This window comes from Varroa jacobsoni, unplaced genomic scaffold (genome assembly GCF_002532875.2).
Source record: "Varroa jacobsoni isolate VJ856 unplaced genomic scaffold, vjacob_1.0 contig01942, whole genome shotgun sequence".
Classification (NCBI taxonomy): Eukaryota; Metazoa; Arthropoda; class Arachnida; order Mesostigmata; family Varroidae; genus Varroa; species Varroa jacobsoni.
This window is the reverse complement of record NW_019214724.1, coordinates 28,098-50,302: the sequence shown is the minus strand read 5'-3', so window position 1 is coordinate 50,302 and position 22,205 is coordinate 28,098. Positions and strand designations below refer to the sequence as shown.

At 37.8% G+C, this 22,205-nt stretch overlaps 1 long non-coding RNA gene across 5 annotated transcripts; it reads right to left on the bottom strand.

Moving 5' to 3' along the window:
• Positions 1-231: 231 nt before the first annotated feature.
• LOC111272286 (uncharacterized) lies at positions 232-21,605 on the bottom strand. 5 transcript variants are annotated; one of them, XR_002687435.2, is made up of 5 exons: positions 21,479-21,605; positions 20,707-20,849; positions 19,441-19,545; positions 1,465-1,483; positions 232-1,245 (listed from the first exon to the last, which is right to left on the bottom strand). It is a non-coding gene; the product is annotated as an uncharacterized LOC111272286 (long non-coding RNA). The 5 variants fall into 5 exon arrangements; XR_015315678.1 differs by lacking the exons at positions 232-1,245; positions 1,465-1,483 and adding exons at positions 9,537-9,724; positions 18,744-18,996; XR_015315676.1 differs by having other exon boundaries at positions 232-1,483.
• Positions 21,606-22,205: the final 600 nt, after the last annotated feature.

The window sequence follows — 22,205 nt, the reverse complement described above, 5'->3', positions numbered from 1 at the left end:
CTGGAAGCAAATTATCAATTTATTTTGAGCCGAGTAAAGAATATTTTAACATTAAAGCTTTTGTTATTTTTTATTCTACGTAAGTTCCTTAAGACCGTACAAGTTTATTCACGCAACCAAGCACGCATGTAATAATATCGCTAAAAGACTAAAGTTAACTAGTCTCAGATCAATTTTATTTTTTTACTCAGTCTTATTACTTTGAATGTTTCAATAACTGCACTCATATCGTTTGCTTCATCGAAAATCGCTTTTTTATTTCTGCTAATTACCAGCAAGAATAAAGTCATATCGATTTATACGGCAGCATGGCTAGGACTTCGGGTTACAGCACTTTTCGGATTGACTTTCGACATACAATTCACTTGAACTTTTTTGGCAACCAAAAGAAACTTAACAGGATTTAAATTTAGAAATTGTATACAGCATCTAGCCGACATTTTCTTTGTACTGGGATCCAGCTGTCTAGTGTAACATTTATTGCCACTGTCGATGACCAACCGCTTCGCTCACAGCGTTGATATTCTATTAGGTTCTTTAATTCCCTTAAAGTAATTATTATCTAATTACTTTAATAACGCATTCAGGCTGAGTGGGGAATTTCTAAGATATTATCTATCTTAGAAATTAATTCACTGTCACGCCACAGGTAGTTTCTAGTGCTACAGTAGCTATGTCGCTACATTGCGTTATTGTTGATACTCCATTTTGCATGCTGTAGTTGCTTTACAAGCCGTAAGTTTGTAGAATTGTCCCGTTCGTTAGTTATGGTCACCATCGTTGTATGGTTATAGTTATCCCACTATCCTATTAAATTCGACATACTTGCGTCCCGTGTTTAACGACTAACTATGTCTATAACTCTGCCTACTCTTTCCTCTCCCATCTACATAGGGTTGTAAATCTTTGTCGGTTTATAAATCGGACATTATGTTTGCAACTAACTAAAATCGCCCGATTTATAATAGCATATTGAAACCTATTAAACTAATGCTTTTGTATGTGTTACACGAATTTAAATCCAAGCAAGAACAGTCTTTATTTGCTTTTCTTACAGGTTTTGCAAGTAAGAATGATACTGACCAGCGATAGAACTACAGAAAAGTTTGGCGACTTACAGTCGTGTCATATCTACGCTAAATAATCCGAAGCAGACGAAAGGCGCCACGCAAACACTCTCACCCGAGCCAAACACACGCTTGCGTTTGGCACTTTTCTTAGGTTCGATAATTTGATGACATTGTTCTTAAGGACAAACCGAAAGATCTTGGTTGTTAACGCCATTGTTTGTTGATAATTTTGACTCGTACTAATCATCATTTTAATGTATTGCAAATAAGATTTAGACTTAAATTAGAAGTAATCACATCGGATTTATTTTTCTTTTTTAGTAGAAGTAATGTGCATATTATGTAGTATCTCTGAAGATTGCCGCTTTGCTGTATTTCTAAATGGTTCACGTACCTTGAATTGGATTCGTTTCCTGCAAATGACACCGCACGATCGTCAGTACGTCTTGTAACCTTCAAGGCAACTCTCGGGCTCGGGCTCAGTTCTCACTTCCCGCTCAGTGCTTATAGGTTCATTCGAGCTTGCCGGTTTATCTTTATTACAAAACGAATAAATCAAGTATAAAATGTGAGCGACTTAGTCATCAAAGTCTTCGACATTTTGTCTGAGTATCTTTGGCTAGCTGTCTAGTGTTCGTTTTTGGCTTTCATGACATTCGAATATACCAAGTTTAATTGCTTCACGAATATAAAAGAAGGTGCAGGCATCTATCGCTAAGAAAGCTGCCTCATGTCTCTATTATCGATCTTTTTCAAACCGGAAACCTTTTGCTGAGCAGCAGCGAGGCCGATAAGGGTGATAGCGATGAAGGACTTAGTGGCGATTTTTGTAGATATATTTGTATTATCTTTTTTAACAAATTCTTGCGGAAATGATAAACGGTTTAGCTTCCGCATATAATCTATAGAGATATATCGTAGCTCAGATTTCTATCTCTCTCGAATCGCGTGCCGTAGACTTCCCGCTGACAGAGGTAATTGTGCTGTCAAAAGCAGCCATTCATTTTCTCGTTTAACAGCTGCGTTTCCGTTAATTGCCGGTTTTGCAAAGCAAATTGTTTTTGTAGCCCAGCATACGGTAGCTCGATATTAGCAATGAATTATTGCTATCATATGGCGACTATTTCTAACTTTATTTAGCAATGAGATGTATTGAATTTTATCAGGGACGTTTCAAATGCAGCGTAGATATATTAGTTGCGCGGTAATGCAGTCATAGCTGCTCGCTTTTTTGAAACAGTCGTGCCCTAAAAAAGTCGCTTCTGCCTGTGTGTTTAAACCATACCAGTTTTATGAGAAACTGCAAATACTACAAGGCTGCTACAAGAGTAAGTGCGCAGCTTTTTATGCGGCACTACCGTCAAGCATTGCTCCTGGTCATGTTAATTGCTTAGTAGCCGTATAGATTATGTGCATGATTGCACGCATCGTGTTTTAGATGTTATATAAAGCTGGCAAAACCTTGGAGACTATCATCGAAGATCTGAACAGTAGATATTATATGCAGCCCAATGATTTCGTCTTTTTTCATCCTCGTATCGGCCTGCTTTTGTTCCTATCATAAACTGTACAACTTTTTTTTTCTTTTCTACATGTTTATTTTTAACCATTTAATGTCTGTATCCCGAGCCTTACTTCAGGACACTAATATTATCGAATGCATCAATGTGTTTCTTTAACAAAGGCGCATATCTTCATGTAGTACAGGCATTTGAGTTTTTTGATGCCGTTATATAGGGTAAGGCAGAAATAAACCCCCTTTATAGAAAACAGCAGAAAACTGTGTCACATACCACATTCGCTATCCTCTTGATATTCGTGATGTGTGTGCCGAAGTTGAAGAGACGACTAACGAGAACGTTCAAATCATGGACCCGCTAAGGTTTGGTGGTGGACCACGATTAAGAATATAGGCTAGATCAGAATACGAAGTTGACACCTCAATATATTTTAAAACTGAAATTAATATGTAATTGTTTTTGCGTCACTATAATCAACATAATACAAGATGTCCACTACTGGTGTGACGCACACCTCTAGTATCCTCGGATGGGGAAAAGGTAGCCCACACGGGACTGTTCCAAGGTCCCTGACTTGTGACCATCCAGTAAGTCTTGTTTCCTGTTTACTATAGCGCCGAGTTTCCTGTCAGTTAGACAACCAGACTATTATCCCACTATTTAGCTTAAGGAAGAGTCATTTTCGTATTGGACGAGATAAAAATACTGGCAAATGGTATTAAGTGTATACATGAGTCAAGCTATGTTTTGTTTTTTGCATGTAGTGCAATCTTGTGTCACGAATTTTATTAAACTTGATTTGCCTCTGTGCAACCTTTGCTGCAGCAGATTCTCATCCAACAGATATGTCTAAGTGAGAAAAAGCTAAAGGTGCGTTTAACAATTTTGTAACAATGTAAGTTAGTTGTTGTCTCCGAACTGTTTTGCTTTTTCGATTATATATTTTAGGCTGAACTGTATTATTTTTTTAACGCACTACATTGTTACCTATATATATAAAGAAAGAAAATTATTAGTGTCTATACAATTGTATCTACTTGCGGTAGTTTGCGAACTCGATGTAAATATAGAGGAGTACCTCTATAATTAGCTCTGATGCCAACAATTGCCGCACTTAGAGAAAAGGGCAGCATGAATTGAAGGACAGAATACTTAGTTGAAATAATAATTAGCCATCGTTACCCTGTAAAGCGCTCTAGCAAAAGACGGGTTTGGCGATTTTTTTGCGCGTAATGGAATTTACGCGTTGGATATTGGCTGAAACATATAGAACCGACTTTGCCGGTTTTTAATTTAATCTGCTTGCTTTGTACTTTACGTAAGTGTGCTTTGTGCATATAAATCTATATAACTATACTTTGGTTTCTTTTTGACATGTGATTGCTTTCGGTAGCCTCTTGTATTTGCCATTTTCGACGGCATAAAACAAGCGAAGAAACGACCACATGACGTTTGACATGTAGAAGCACTTTTATACAGTTCAAGCGAAAACATCCATTATTACCACTATATATATATATATATATATATGCGTCCGAGATTTTCAGTTATAAGAAATCATTGGACATTGTAGCGAGTGACGGAGCAAAATCCCGTCTGATCAAGTGGACAGAGGTCTTTTCGGAAATGGGAGTGCCTAGGTTCGATTTTAGGTGTATTAAGTATTATTACGTAAAATACCAAAACTGGTATAAATAATATCTTTGCATGCCGCATTTTACGCTTGCTTTTGTTTGTTTGTATGTATATTTACTTTAGCAATAAAGTCAAATACCAAAGAAATAATATGCGCTGTAAATAAGCATTCACATTTCGGTTTGTTATTATATCGTTTAAGGCACGTTGCGCAAATCTTTTGCAATAAGCGTGCCTTTTAACCGGCTGAGACGATGAAAGGTATTTTCGAAGTTGAGGATTATCTATGAAATACAAAGGAAAAAATACCTCGCCAATATATCAACAATATTTTGCTTAATCAAATCTAAGGAAACCCTAGAATAGGCTGACACTGTAGCAACAGCTTTTAAGCTATTATTCAAGCTTTGTATGCTTGCTGATAGGACGGTAGAGAAGAAATGACGCAGCATACCGTTAATTATTTAAAAAGGTATCTACTTGATGCTCTAAAGCTGATTTTGCTCTATCGCAGACATCTGAGCATCACATTTAAGAGAGCCCTTTTCCGGCTTGGTTATGATTTCCATCAAGCCAATTTCTAAGCAATTTAAATCAGCAGAAGTTTCATTAGGACTTTGATCATGGATACTTCAACCAGTGCCCTACACGATGTGGTTCCTAGTTTTAACCTACTTATTCGGTAGCTTTATGGTGATTCTTTCATTACTCACTATCGGCTGCATGAACTGAGATATCTGGTAGCCTTGCAAGACGTCTGGATATAAATGTTTGTTTTTTTTTTTAACAACACGTGAAAAGAGATTCATTTGAGGATTGATTAGAGGATGTTCCAACAAAAGCTGTGTAAAGTAAATGAAAAATAGATTATAAAAATTATCATTAAAATGATTAGCTATTATGTTTAAGATTCTTAAAAATAGTTGTCATAATGCTTATAAAAATCTTCTGTATTTTCTGAGAAAGTAGCTATTGAAACATCGAATTTTCCGAACTGCGAATACCTAATACGTCCGGTGTCACCGTTGAACACGAAACGGCGGTTGTCTATGCCGGGGCTCGGACCTAAATTACAACATGTCTTTAATGTTATTAAACAAATGCGTTACCCGCTAAGCTATCACTAGGACACACAGTAGTACCTGCGTTCTATGAATGGTCACCTCGAAATGTCCAAGATCACTTTGGATAGGCAACAGACATACTACCGCCGTCTTTTAACTGAACTGAACACATTTCGAGACAATATTTTCAGTTGGAGAAGCAGATACGACCATTAAGCTTTCATTATTTTTACTGCCTTTTGGCTTTATCACAGTTAGTGGATACGTTGCCCAGGGATAGTTTTAATTCTAATTTAATTAACTAGACATGAATAGAGGCTTGTAATTGTCTGTATGCAGCTACTAGCTCATGTTCAGCTATTACTGGCGGTAGAAATAGGTCAATGATATACTGTGTACGTTAATGCATAGGTGGGTGCTTAACACTACTGGAGACGCACGTAATGTAAATATTTGAAAAGTAACTTAAAACTAATTACGTTTATTCTATGTATCCCACTCATCTATCCTGTAGAATCTTCTTGCACTATAAGTTATTGCGTACGTAAATATAATACGCTGTTCTTTCGTTAATTATGCGTTTTTATTGCTCATTGTTGATACGATTTCGTAGTGGCTTCATAGACCATATAATTACCCAATTATCTATCACAAATATATACTAAGATAACAAAAGGTTTTGATGCGCTAAAAACTTTATAACGTTTTTAGCTGCGGTGCTTGCGAATTCGGCGCCCGAAGATCGAAACACGGTCCATCTATGATGCGAACTTTTGAAAAGCTAGACCTAGTACCTTCCTACGCAAGGTTTCGCGATGGCTGTGGCTACAGGGTAAGTTCCGATTCAGTTTCCGTAGTAGGCTTCAGCTGAGGTTGAGCTCAGCATCCCATACACATAAAAAGCCATAGCAAATGAACATATTGTGCCTCGTTGTATTGAAAAGCACAATGAACCGTTTTCATTTTGGTTTTTCGAAAAATCACTGGATAGATACGCGACTAAACAGATTTAGTGTAAAATAAAATTTATTAATGACGTTGGTATAACTTGAAGGTGAAGTCTACACCCCTACAATACCGAATGTTCAGTTAATTATCCACTTCGCCTTAATCATTAGCTACGACTGGCCTTTGATAATAACAAAGACAAACAGTCATTTGTGAAATAGGATTAGTACCTTCAAGGGAAACCCAAAGAGCCTGAACTAAGGCACAATGCAGATAGCAGATGGAGGAGACGTCTAAGGGAGGATGATCATATAGGGATGGTTAACAGAATTTCCAGTGTAAAAGGAGGCTAAGTAGTAGTAAAAGAAGTATACAACGGACGGTAACAAGCGGTGCGCCACATTACTGTATATCAAATATACATGCAAGAGTGATATATAACTCGATAAGTGTGATATATTTATTGTACGAAAGAATTAGGACATTACGTTTATTTTTGACAAACTAATTTAAACCGTCGTGTTTTACTGCTAATCTATTATACATCCGTGTTGACCTCAATCCTTATATCAGAATACCGGGAAGACGCCTATCAGCAAATAATAAAAAATCAGTGGAAGTGTAGTTCGCTCTTTACATAGTCAACAAGTAGGGCTAAGATATGTAATCATTAAGTTCCATAGCCATTTGTGGGATGAGGGGATATCGATATCTTTTTGGGCCATGCATGAAAGATATTTTGAAGATAGAGAAAACACTCGCTAAATCAAAACTAGGCCGTTAAAAATGAAAGACATTTTCAATAATCATAGATGAGGCATTGATAAAATCAGCCTTAATTGAGGAACGCTGATATTCCTGCCTGAGCTGTAGCAAAGCAAATAGAAACGATTAATGCGAACGTAAACAGGAAGTTCATGAAGACTTTTTGAGTATGCATTGATTGCGCTTCTCAACGTCAAAATTTGTCAGTGTTGCCATTGCTGGATATATATGTAAATGCGCAACCCGTAGGGCGAGAATGACGGCACATATGTTTAAAACAAACCTACCACTATAAAGCCATGAGTTAATTAGGCCACGACGAGGTTCCATATGAAACACAGACCTAAAGCAACGGAGCTTACTATCATGTTAAACATAAGGAGTTGCCACATCTATGCAATGTTATGCATGTAAAACTTCCTTGTATTTGACATTTTGAAAAGCGTCATAGAATGATTCTCTACTGAGCGTAATTAGTCATACCATTAGGATAAACGCGGTACTTCCACTAGAGATTTTGAATTTTTTGCTATCGTTGCTTCCAATCTTCCTCAATGGCTACACTAGTTACGTACCATAAAAATTGTTCCCTTACTGTGAGCCGCAAGCACGTACAACAAGAGAACATGCTTGTCACTTAACATGAAATGTGTCACTGATTTTACGTTCTGTCGTAGAGACAGATAAATTTCATTAGTTGTGTGTGTGCGTGTGTAGTTCAACAGAAATAGATATGCAGTCATAGGCTCTTTTGTGTATCGCACGTACGGGGTAAAGTCATACTATATTATAATTTCAATTATTATTCGAATATTTAAGAATGAAAAAAGGTTACACTCACTAATAGCTTATAACATAATCCTAATATTATAATGTTTTAGAAGGGGCTTAGTAGATTTAGGAATAAGTCAAAAGTGAAGTACTGCAACGCTTCCTCAGACAGCTATAAAAAATGATTTCTGCTGATTCTAAGACCTCTCGGTTTACCAGTTTTTTTTGTAAGGATCAAAACGGCAAAAATTGAGAGGTCATCGTATTAACTGAATATATAGGCGAGGTCAAACAAAAAAACAAATCATTACAGGATTATTTTGAACGCTAGACTAAATGTAAATATTGATATCCTTAGGCACGGTCCATTATATAGTGCTGGAATCGTAAAATTTCCTATAGGAATGATTAAAAAAAACTTATTTCAGACAGTTTGCCTATGGCAAGTACAAAATAGAGTTGGATTTCGCTTTGCGACCTCACTTAAACGTCGAATAGAACGCGGTACAGCGATATCGTCGATGTTGATTTCAAGAACAGATTCGAAACCACGCTGCATAAATGTTTGCTCTCCCTATGACTCTGTTAGGGAATTTGTTTGACGGTCGTCTCAAATCTTCTGCGTAACTGGCTATTCATGACGAAGTTATACCATAAATGCAATAGGACAGGAATAGCCCATGGGACGTTAATTTGGAAAACTTTCCAGGCTCTTTATGATGTGTATCATCGAGCTGATGGGTAACGTAAGTTCATTACAGGATCGATCGAAACCCTTGTCAGCATCTATGTATGGACCGATTCTATAGAAATTTAGAAACATTCATGATACCTATGAGCTAGAATTTCCAAGGTCTGCTTTGCTACCTAGAGCGGAAATGTCCAAATTTTTAAGAAAACGATATTATTTACTTATTTCAGTTGGTTGAAAGATAACATAGAACAATGGGCAGCCTCGAGTATTTTTCCTAAATAATAAACCAATAACAATGAATTTACCTGACGAGTTGAAAAAAGACGGACGCTCAGAAAGTTTGGCTGTGAAATATGAAAGAGATATAACAAAACATAAATGACTTGATCAATAAGAGCGAGATAAAATCACCCACATCAAAGTAGCTCCCGTATTAACTTCGCGATCTAAAAAAGCTTAATCTACGCTCCGTTAGTTCTAGTCCTGGCAACTCTGAAAGAGTTGAAACTTGTTTGCAAACTATGACAGCAAATAGTTACGAACAAGATCACCCTAAAACTATGAATAGAGTTTTTGAAAATAGTTTTCTTAATTTCAATAATTAAACGACCTACAGGTCACATCTCTACCTGGTCCTGACGATGAAGCATTAATTATTAGAATAAAAAACACTACTTAACCAGTAATGTATTAATAAAAACAGTTGACAACATGATCAAAAAGAACGTTTTATAATCTCCAAGGTGAACATTTTTCTGCGGAATTAATAATCGAAGTAGCTGAAGAGGGCAAAGGCTCATCATTGAAAAAGCTGACGTAACTAAAAAAAGTGTGAAGAATTAAAAGTCTAGTCCAAAACATGTCCAAAAAACGAAGTCTACCTTAAAAAAACCTATCTATTACTTAAACAGTTAAAAATGCATATAATGACGTACAAAAACAAGTTAGACGGACTTATCAGACTCGCTCATGCGATATCTAAACAGCGTCAATTATAAAATAGAGGTCTCTTTTAGCAGTAATAGGCTAAGATGAAATACTATGTCGAATTATAAAGAATAATGCCGCCTTATCTTTATAAAACACTTTATTAGACTCTGTATAGAATGCAGAGCATTTCTACCAAATTTCAAGGAAATTATAGTAACGTCGGTATACAAAGGAGGTAAACTAATAAGCGATAATCTGAGACTTATAAAGATCCTTACTCTTCAGCAAAAATCTAAAGTAGTTGAAGAAATTAGTATGGCTTCCAACCTGAAAAGTAGTGAAAATGCAACGAAATTAAGGTTAAAAAATTCCTAGAAGGAGCCACCGAAATATAATAAAAATAAGGAAACAGTTTTTTTAATCCTAAAAAAATTCTAAAAAAAGCCAGCGTAAATTGACAAAGGTTGGCAAACAAACTAATTGCACTGGCTTTAGTTAGGAAACAGATAGGATACAGAGCATAGTAAAAGCACGAGATAAATATAGTATACTTATACGTATAGTTCAGTCTTAAGTCGGATTTTTGAGGTCCATGTGAATGAATTATATGGTCGGGTTTAGAAAAGCATCACGTAGCGTGCAAACGACACGTGTCTACTTACTACCAAAACAGACCAGCACATATTAAAAGTGTATATAATAACATATAAAAAAGTTAGGAAAACTTATTAGTTTTAACATGTCAGTTAAAGCCAATTACTAATCTAAAGTTAACATAAAAACCCGAATATTAGAAATAAACTTGAAAAGCGAAATAAGAAATAATGCACATGACCCAAGGCAGCCATAGTTTCTGAAATAGAGGCAAAAGCAAAAATCGAAGGCCATCGATGGACGATCAAATGACATCTAATTAGATTTTAAGCGTCTGTCTAATTACAGGAATCATCAATAATGTTTTATAAACCCAACGCGAACAATTCTAAACTTAATGAAATTAACAGCCATAAATAGTATCTCAAAATAACCTGAAATTAGACACAAAGTTGGAAATGTACTAAAAAAAAAACAGATAAGAAGTTGTCATTTTACATAACGTGAAAAATGTAGCCAGCATACGTCTACGCAGGTATGTTAAGCTTGTCCATCAGTAACAAATTCCAGTAACATTTCGTATTCTTCGTTACTCTCCACGATCTTCTCCCATCTATCAACCAATTCATTTCTTCTTTCCCGTTAAAAGTTTGCAGGTATGACGCTGACAGATTTTGAAATCCTCTTTATTGTCAACTGTAGAATTACAAATTTCATTGGCTAGTGATCGGAAAAGGTGATATTTCGTCCAAAGGAGGATCAAAAACATGGCGAAAAGCCTCCTATTTAACGGCTTGCGGCGCAGCTACAATCTGGCCTAATTGATTCTTAAGTTCAAGAAGAGGTAATGAAGTCTTTCGTGAGTACGAGTTTGCGAGGCCACGCGCTGCGAAACCATTAGATCATCCAGAATCTAATTGGCTACACGTGGTGCTCGGTATTATATAGCAGTGCAAAAATATTCCAAGTCAAATTTCTCCCTCCCTATTGCCCCGTCGATGAAGAAGTTATTAGTAGGGAGCCATCTATTAAGATGTAAATGCTGGGATTGTGTTTTCTGGACCCGAGGCTTGAGAAGCCTTAGAGCTACTGATGCCCTATAAAGTCCAGCAGCACTTGTCAATGCCTTCTTCTAAACCTTCTGTACTTTTTGCGGTGTTGCTCGTTACAAGCAATCTCCGTGGCCGTTTTCCGCTTGGGCCTTAATTTAAATTGTGGCTTGCTTTTGTTCCATAACTACATTCTTGAATTCAGTACAGGCCATAAAGTTCAGTGTGATCATATTTTCAGCACTCGTGGCGAAGCACTGTATTTTGTGTGCACTTGTTAAACATGTGCCAAACATTTCATACCTGTAGCAACGTTTGCGCTTGACTTTTTCGCTTCTGCACTTTTTGGCGTAATGGCCTCGCTTTTGACAGTTAAAACAGGTCGATAGCGAAACATACTCCTCAGGCTTACAAATATAGTGTCTTATCTTGACATTTTCAGGGACATAACTTGCTGATGCTTGTTATGACTAAATACATTAATGATGCTTGCAGTGGAAGTGTATGTGAGCATTGCCATTTTCCGTTCTTTATAATTTGGGGCTCTTCCATGAGCAACTTGGCGCTGTCCGGCAGGACAAGCCTAGATTATAGTTGTTTGTCGATTTAGTTGACGAATAAGAAGAAGTCCACTTTTCTGAAAACCACCGTAGTTGAAGCACTTATCACATTGCGTATGTCGACGTCTATGCTTCCTTTTTGGTGTACGATGTCAATATAGGTCTTGCCTCGTCCTGTCTTGGTTTCAGCTACCCCCATAACGAGGTACCCTTCTCTTGTTGTAATGACTCGCTTGTAGAGAGGTTCGCGACAGTTGTGGCTGAGGGTGAGTGTGCCGCATTTGCTATAGTAGAATCTTATCTTTTGTCGATCCTGGGTAGCAGTTATAATGCAGGATTTTAGGAACCCAAGTAGGCTTCCCTTACTTAGGGCACACCATTAAAGTATTTTATTGACCACCCTTATATTTTTGCTTTCTCGATCTTTTACTCAGTTTTCTTCGCTGGGTTCAACGTTCGAGTACTGCTAGCCGCTCTCCCTCGATTTGCCTGTTGCACTTTAAATCAAGGATGGTTTGTCCAGTCTCTCTCCGGTCTGCCTCAAAATTTCGCTTTTCTCGCGAAACCTCTAGCTTCTTTACTTCTGCTTCTGTAGCTCAAGACTCTTGATAAACCAACCCGTGCTCCTGATCGAGGGTTTTTGATTGTTCCAATAAAAAGCCGTTCTTCTGCTAGAGTTCTTAGTTGCCCTTTTTAATTCCTCGTGGAATTTGTTTTTACTTTTTAGAAAGCAACCACACTGCTATTTCTAGTCTGATTATCATTATGTTGCACGGATTATCATTATGTTGAGCGGAGTTCCTCCGCTCTCCTTAAAAGGGTCTATCCTACGGCTCTAAGGTACTTGTCTTTTTGAGGTTACCACGAGGATGTCAGGTAAAAAAACTCGGCAGCCTGAACTTACCCCTAAAATTTTAGGTTTATACGCCATACTGTTCTCTCTCTCCCTCTCGCTGTCTCTCTCTTAATTTTGCCTTATGAAAAAAGGTGTGAAAGCTCTTCCATAAACTCTTAAGAGACGGAGTAAACAGTATTATACGTCAAGTAAGGTTTCTTGGGATAACTCTTCGTAAAGTTTTTTGCTTTGCCGACAAGCCTCAGTTATCAAAAGTTGAGACAGTGTTAAGCCCAACATTGCAGTTTCAAAAATGGGCCTATATGAGCTCGCCAAATAAGTCGATAAGATGATATCCTACCCCTGCCAGCATTACATAGAGACCGACGCACTCAAAGGACTTATGCTAAATTATTTATTTAATATGTAGTAGAGCTGTCTAATACCTTATAATAAAGATATATATCTGGCCAGATTTAATAATTGGCGTATCGAGAAGCAACGAGTATTATCGAAAGCGATGTAACTTTGCCGTAAGCCCGAAGTTTCGGTGCGAGATATGTAACAGTCCATTTAGCAGAATAAAAGGGCCTGACGGCGACAAAGGACAAGTGTAGATGGCCAAAGTCCTTTTGAGAGGGGTACCCAAATTATACGCCTTCTAAAAGTAGTCAGTTTTCCGCAACACCGGTATGTTGCAGGTGAGGTTAGATCTTATCTCTGCCTGCCAAAGTGCGAGCAGCGAAACCAAAGGATCCGACTTTTGCCGTCGCCATCCATACTACTTGTGGAACGAGGTCGCGCAGGCGATTAAGTGGTGTATCGCAAACCAGCGCCTAGACATACGGGCAAAGACGGAGTCAGCAAAAGGGGTAGCTAGCAATAGAGTCTTACAGAGCAACGCCCTAAGGCCTCAGGCCTTAGGGCGTTGCTCTGTAACTTATTGAACTTCCTCAGGAAGTTCATTCGAAAGAGAAGAAACAAAAAGAAGTAGTAGGACAGGTGGAAGCAGACACATGGGATCTACCATATCAAATCATCACGGCTAAGGTTAAAAAAATTTTTTTTTAAGGCCTCGGAAATAAATTGCCCAGGAACAATGTTTCCACAAAGCTAGAAAAAGGCCAAACTTATCTTTTTCTCCTTAGTACCTCGGCGTGTTAACCAATATGTCTCCCTATAACAACTGCAAAGCCAATAGAGAATTTCCTAGTACACACGCTAAACGGGAGATTGAAGAGAGGCTAAACTAACTAGGATCCAAGAAGGGGCGATCGACGCCAAGTCCTGTTCGAAGGATGCACATGTAGCCCCCAAAGAGGTTCAAAAATCCTGCCTCCCTGTCACAGCGGGCGTTCCGTAGGGGTCGGTTCTCGGACCGCCTCTGTGGAACACTGGCTATGACTGAGTACGTGAGTTACTTCATATGCCCAAGAAGATGGAACTAATTAAATACGCTGACGTTTACATTGCTGAAGCTCGATTTTGAAAAATTCGCCAATGGCTCAAAAACTAGATGCGGAAACATTAGCTGCGAGTGGCACTGCCAAAGTGCGAGCCCTTCACGTTATAGGAACAAAACTGTGCCAAAGAAATTTTAAATTGAGATAGACAAGCAAGGCCTGAAGCTCAAGACAATTGTCAAGTCTTTAGATATTATCTTGCATATAAGACTAGCCGGTGCAGAGTACACGAAGCACGCCGGTGGAAAAGCTCTCAACTTGGAGTTAAGCCTAACGCGCGTATTTCCAAGGTTAGGAAGCGCGAGACAATTTGCATGACGCCTTCTGGCTTCGGCAGTCGAATCTATAGTTTTGTACGCCTTCATTGCCTGTTTGGGGGACATAGACCTGAGCTCTAAAAGCAACAGGCGGACGTTGTTGTCAACGCATATCAAATAGTACCAACGGAGGTGATAATGATGCTTGTTAAAAGGCAGCTCGTTGTCCGCCACGTGTAACTGTATATTAACAAACTTCAAAATTTACATATTTATCTAATAACAACAAAGCATCCAACTCAATTCGACAGTAGGCATATAAATCGGATAATCCATATATGATATTTGAATTGTGTAAAAATAAGAGCCCTAAGTGGTTTTGTATGAAGTTGAAGCCTTGTTATACCCTACAAAGCAGAGAACTGTTCCTATTAGGTACAGCACTTTTTTGGCATACATCGATTTAAAGCTGCTTTACTTTTTCAATGAATATTCCATGTTGAGCTATATTATTGTTTATATACATTACATTGTTATCTACCTTGTTGTGGCTAGATGCAACATTTTTTAAATTCTTTCAAACAAAAAAAGCTTTCTATTAGTCCTTAAGATAGCAATTACTTCATTCTAAGACTATAGGAAAACTGAAATATGGGTTGAATTTGCAGCTAGCAGCATACGATTAAATCAAATAACAATAACAATAATATAGTCAGCTAGGGCTGCTAATAGCATGATCCAGAAACTATTGCGCGGCATAAATACCATAAATGTTCACCATTGCCATTGTAATGTAAATTTATCTCAATTATGGCTCGACATATAGGCACGCTTCGTGTAACATAAACATAGGCTATGTTGTCTTGCAGTTTTGTTCTATCATATGCTTACGATCACCTCTTTCTAACGATAGTTTACCACGCAAAGACAACTGTACTTCGTTTGCCACCTACGTAGGCATTATGTCGACTTTTTACTGAAAGCGTTGTTGAGTAAGCTTACAAGGAAGTTGATATTTTTCCATGTACATTAACCAGTTCGCGATACAATTAAGTTAGAGAGAAATAAAATTCAGTACTAAATAAAACAACTTTCTCTTTATTGCCAGTTTATTCAAGTGCACATGCCTCTCAGCAGGCCATGGCGACGTGGGTAGCTTTTTGGATAGGGAAACCTTTATTAAATTATTGACAAGCAATATTATAAAGTTGGTGCCTTACTAATACACTATCCTGCCAATAAACCGTTAAAAAATAGTAACCCTTTTTTCCGACATATAACCGTGTAAGGATTATTAAAGTCTGCCTGTATTTATTAAATAAATGCCCTAAATTAAGCTTTTGAATAAGTAACAAACGTGGCTTTTAATTATACTTGACTAACCGATACCTGCAGTTGGAGCCATACATGCCAAGGCTAAGTTTTAGTTACTTCTTGCGCTCCTTAACTTCGTACTTAACTACGGTGATGCGTCTGAGCTCAGAGTCGAAATATTGGCCTATAATTGTTTGCCCATCACTAGTGTAATGTTAATCAGCGTTGCACTGTATACTGCATAGACTCATAATAGATACAGTATGAGGTAGGTCTGGATAAATTTTCATTACTTTTTCCTTTTTATGATATGTATCCCTAAAAACGAATTAAGAAGTGACTTTTAATGGATGTTTTAAAAAATTCGCTCTGCCTTGCTTTCACTGGTAAATATATAATTCAAGCGTTTGAAAAGTAACTTAATTAACTACGCTTAGACCAGTTCAACGCGTCCTATCTGTCTACTTTGGCACCCTTTTGGTACCCTTTTGTGGTACTATTAAACAATGATGTAAATCAAATCATCTACTCTGTTTGTTAATTGATCATTGTTAAAGCGATTCTATAAGGCGCAGTGTACGATTACTTAAAACTGAAACTGGATAATTAAGGTACTGTTTTTCTTCTGACTGTCGGCTAACGTTACCTATGACCGTGGCTGGCTTACATTTTTATACCCTTTACCCAGTATACATCAAGTCTAGAATTCACACGATCATGAACTGAGCGTATAAAAAAACATGTCAGATCAACCTGGGGCAACACTACTAGTAGACTGGTATTTGCTGGCATAGATGCTTTTTTAGGACCATAGAGTAAAAATCTTGTAAAGGTGCATAGCAAAAATATCTGACAAATCGTTTCAATGTTTGTTTGAATAGAGCTACTGAAAATAAAAATAATTAAAATGAGGCTAACAGTTATAGACAACGTTGTGGTAAAATAAGGACGGGTAGTATTCGTCAAACATATCCTGCATAGCAAAGCCAATAAAGGCGACCAATGCGAAAGCAAACAGGAGTTTGATGGCGATTTTTTAAATATTCTCTGATCGGGCTTCTTAACATTAAGCGCTGCTAATTTTTCATTTCGCTAAAATGATACCACATATACCTGTATATACAATTCATAGACAGCTACTATGGTAACACATCTGTTTAAAACCACCCCAGACAATAACCTACATCAGTTTTATTAAGTCACTGCATAAAATTTAGATTTAAAGCGAAAGGAGTCATTGTCTTGTCAAACGGAAACAATCGCCAAACATATGCGACATAACAAATGGCGAACGTTCTTATGTTCCACAAGTAAAAAAACTGCACAAGGTTACAGGTCTATTTTCCAATGAATACCACCGGCTCGGCTATAAAAGCAAACACTGTCTTTCTGTGCATTTTTTTAAGGATCGTCTATTCTGTCAGTCAGCTGCAATGGCTGCAAAAGTTATATACAATGACAAACAGGTTTTCTGATTATAAACCTAAGTTCATCCAGCAGCCATATTGGAGAACATATTTGTGAGATTGAATGGAACATTAAATAGGTTGCCTATGTCGTGTTTCATCGTAGAGATCTCCTGACTCTAACTACTCTGTAGCATATTTACTATTACCAGTCGGCTTCGAGCAGGAAGCTTGTCAGGTTAACCTAGAGACCTAGAACATATATAGGAAAAAAACACTGCATGTGTTTTCGGACAAATCTAAGAAGTCGTCTCTAACTTTGCTCCAGTTGTAGGTTCTTTTGCAATGGTTGAAATCTCCCTATGCTTTTAGTACGGGATTAGCCTTGTTCGTATGACAGTAGTTAACGTACGTATATAACGATATACGTTGTTGATCACTAGTGCTAAATTGAATGTGCAAGCGGAGTCAGGCACGAGACATAAAATAACGGCTCAGTCCATTTTAGCTGATTCTACTTCATGGCCTTATTCGCTTGTTGAATAAATACGGGGGCACAAAAACACCATTCACCATATCAAGAACGGACTGGACCCCCACGAACTTGTGCCATTCACGTAACCTTCGGTTTTTTCCGGCACCCTTTTTGTGAGAACACGTCCTCAGAATCATTTCTTTTTCTTTCGTATAATATCAGCGACTTGACTTATGGGAAGGATTAGTCCGGGTGGATTTACCCGCGGTCTTCCCCAACAGACTTATAAACCGGCATGACAGCCCAATGTGTGCTTCCGCTGTATTTGTAATTAGTCGTGTCTTTCCTTCGCGCTATTTAATCCCTGGTAAATCATTTCTGCCACTGCTAGGGTTCAAGCTAACATGGCTTTTGCTCTTTCACAACTGCCACAACGGTGCGCTCAAAGACGTGCGCATTGGTTTAGTTTTTGAAGATTTGCATATCATTCGTCAGTAAAACAAAACTAGTACCTAAGCACTTACCCATAGATCTGTATGACGCATATACAGGTAGGTGAGGTCAAGCTGACAGGCAACTCAAACTCCATCAAGGATGCTTCTACATATAAAGATTTGATGCGAAATCAGGCTTTGGTAGAGCCCTCAAGCTTTCCTTCGCTCTGATTATCACGCTATTTCCAGACAATGCTAATGAACATAAATATGCCACTACTGTTTAAAATCTCTGCAAAGCTACCAACTTAAAACCACTGGAGAACTCATACATTTTTGCAGGGCGCCAAGCTTCGGCGTAGTCCCTTTGTTATCTTCTATAACATCAACGACAAAAGTAAATTTTGAAAGTGGATTTTAAGCTTGCAGATTGTTGGTAAAAAACAAACCCTCGGTACTTATCTAACTAAAAGCAAGTACCTTTGTTTGTGTTTCGTGCAATAATTATAGCCAAAATCAGATGTGTAAGTTACACCGTTCATACGGAAGGTGGCTCAGATGGACGTGGCCCGGAAGATGTACCATGTTTTCTAAAGCCATTCTAAACTCCAAAAGGCTTAAGTGACGCATACATAAGTAATAAACTAGTTTCATGATCATCAAAACTGTCTTCTCGGTGCATTGAAAAGTTATACTAACTAGGCGATATAAAGGAATCAGATCGTGGAACTGGTGCACGTCCTCCGTCGCCGATTGTATTGTATTGGGAATTTACGTGTTTGTCTAGTAAGAACAAGGCTTGTTACTCAATTTGACACTAGACAGATAAATCACGAGTGTCGAATAAGTTGCGCTCTATATTCGGTGGTTTTGTATAGAATTTGGATTTCTTAAGCTCAACTTATACCCTATATCGATGCTGTTTATCTATTTGGCGTAAAGTGAAGAACTATGCTTACTAGGTACTTCCCCAATGAAGCATTATGTGTAGATATTTGATTGACGTCGTTTTGAAGTTGCTTTGTTACTTCAATGATTATTTTGTCGTAGCACGTTTTGCATGCATTAGACTGTGCTTCATTTACTTGTGGCTTGATTCGGCGTACGTTGAACGTTAGAAGTTATCTTACTACAAGGCTGGGACGAAATTGCAGTAGTCGGCTGCTAGCAGAAGCATTCAGCGAATCGCAAGGCTTCGAAGATTATTGACAACTAAAGATAGTTATGCGTCGAATATGGGCATACATACAGAAAATGTTTTCCATTGTTGCTACAGTTACCGCTTTCTCTCTCTCTCTCTCCCTCTTTATAAATATAAATAAGTTAAAATTATGTCGCTTATCTAGGCACGCGTTGTATATATATAGTTTCGCGTATCCGTTGAATATAGAAGTCCTCAGCCCTGTGCGTCCATTTTCGTTTCGGCATGTTTGCTATGAATAAAATCTTTTACTAGCCATTTTCAGCGGCATCCGACAGGTGACCGCGCACACTAACCATATGTTAATTAGCAACTAAAAACAAAGTGAAGACATATTTGATTAGGTATACAATTGGCTAGTATCTATTTCAATGTATATTGACAATGTAAAAAAGATAGTCAAGTTGGAAGTAGACGAGACCCGTTGCTAATTAAGCACTCGTAGATTAATTTACCTCTTGCCGCATCGTCTAAAGCAGCTCGCAGCCATACATTGTTCCATTGCACGTTCCTTTTAGCACGCCGACGCGACATCTTGTCTGGTTCTGATGAGGGATAAACTGTTTAAGTTTCAACAAGGGTACGAACGATAAAATATCGTCAGTATTTTGCTAGAACAACACTGCACTATTAGGAATCTAGATTGCCTTCTTCAATACGAACTGTGTGGGATTATGAAACGGTGATTTCTCTAAAACCAGCCCCAGAAGCAGAACTCGCCGCTGAGAAATGTTTTTTTGCCATACCTTTTTTTCTGTATTTGCATGCGTAGCGTGCATAATATTACAGAGTAGGTTAAACGAATGCACGTAATCTCAATGAATGTTGCTAAGATTGATTGACTGACTCATAAAGTTCACATTCTTTTCAATTTCCTTCAAATTGTCAAAAGATATTTTTTTGTAGAATATCATATCGTAGCGTTCATCGATCTTTCGGAAAGGTGTTACTGATCTGTTTTTACTTACTTAAAAAGGTTGCAATTTACTTTCACTGCAGTATCTACTTATCTTTAGAGTGTGAGATGAATGGATGATGACAATGATTTTGGTTGAGAAAGAGGCATTCGGGCGCCGAACTACCGCTTCTTAGTCAAACTTAGCTAGAGGGCGTTTCGAGTTGGAAACATAGTTGCCAGCCTTTTCTGCGTTACTCTATCATTCTTATCCGATGTGTCAATTAAGGAGATGCTCAGTCATTTGACTATCGCGGTTCGCCGGCCGCTTTTTGTGACAGGTAGTAATCTAAAGGATGCCTTTTAATGTAAATTCTAAAAATCGACACTCGATGTTATTTTAAAATGGCAAGTGGCAAAGCATTCGAAAAGTAAGTTAAAATTAACTCAAATTTGCTTAAACCACTTCAATACGCTTCCTACCTATTTACTTAAGTACGCCGTAGCCGTTTGTGGTACTATTAAATAATGATGTAAATCAAATCGTCCGCTCTATTTGTTGATGATCGTTAAAGTGATTCGATAAGGCGCAGTGTACGATTACTTAAAACTGATAGAAACTGGATAATTAAGGTACTGTTTTTCTTCTGATTATGGCTTACCTTTTTATACCCCTTACCCAGTATTTATCATATCTAGAATTCACACAATTATGACAACTGAACGTATAAAAAAATATATCAAATCAACTTATAGTAACACTAAGATGGCACACTCAGTATTCTCAAAACCTCGGCATCTGAAAAGCAACCTAAAGTCCGCCTACCTTTGGTTCATGTCCGCGCCTGGTGCAGATGGTAACGCAAACACTCAACGACCTTCTCCATCCCCACTCGCATCTCGGTCTCTTTGTTACAGGGTGGATGGGTGCAATGGTGGATGTCACTTGAGGCACATTCGTGGAGTTCTCTGCACAAAAAAGCAACAACAAACTTAGAAACGATGCTACTCTATACGAAGAAGTCTACGGTCGGTTATTGTGTCCCTTCCGAGCTTTCCAGTAGTCATAACATGTGTCCAGTACAGGACAGTACAATGAAAAGCATATACGTGCCGAACGTACAATTGATGCACCGCATAATTGTAAAATAAGGAGATACGTAAAAGCAAAATATAACTTGAACGGAAATACTATATTTAGATACGATGAAACTAAGGTACTACGAAGGACAGCGTATAGGGCTATTTTAACAAATTTGCTTCAGCCATCGTAGTTGCATCCGTATTCACTTGTATCAGAACATCATGATATATTCAGTATAATCTTAACTGACACTTTGTATAGTTAACAAGTAGAGATCATTCTATGTAATCATTAGATTGACTGCTATAGCCAATGTTGGGATGGGCTGGCATAGAAGTTTTCTTTAGGACCATAGAGTAAAAATTCCGTAAAGACGCACAGGTAAAATATCTTATAAATCGTCTTAATGTTTATTTGAAAAGAGCTATTGAAGATAAAACTAGGCTAAGGGTCATAGACAACGGTGTGGTAAAGTAAGCTTTAACTTAGGACGGGCAGTATTCTTCAAACATACCCTGCATAGCAAAGCCAATAAAGGCGACTAGTGCGAAAGCAAACAGGAGTTTCATGACGATTTTCTAAAGATTCTCTGATCGGGCTTCTTAAGATTTTTCATTTCGCTAAAATGATACCACGTATATACCTATATATACAATTCATAGACAGTTACTATGGTAACGCATCTGTTTAAAACCACCCCAGACAATAACCTACATCAATTTTATTAAGTCACTACATGAAACTTAGATTTAAAGCGAAAAGAGCCATTGTCTTGTCAAACGGAAACGATCGCCAAACATATGCGACATAACAAATGGCACTCTTTCTTATGTTCCACAAGTAAAAAAACTGCACAAGGTTACATATCTATTTTCCATTGAACACCACCGGCTCGGCTATAAAAGCAAACGTTGTCTTTCTGCGCATTTTTTTAAGGATCGTCTATTCTGTCAGTCAGCTGCAATGGCTGCAAAAGTTATATCCAATGACAAACAGGTTTTCTGAATATAAATCTAAGCTCATCCAATAGTCATGTTAGAGAACATATCTGTGAGATTGAATTGAACATTAAATAGGTCGCCTATGTCGTGTTCCATCGTAGAGATCTCCTAACTCTTTCGCTGCTCTCTAACATATTTACTATTATCAGGCGACTTGGAGCAGGAGGCTTGACAGGTTCATCTAAGAGACCTAGAATATATATAGGAGGAAAACACTGCATGTGTTCTCGGACAAATGTA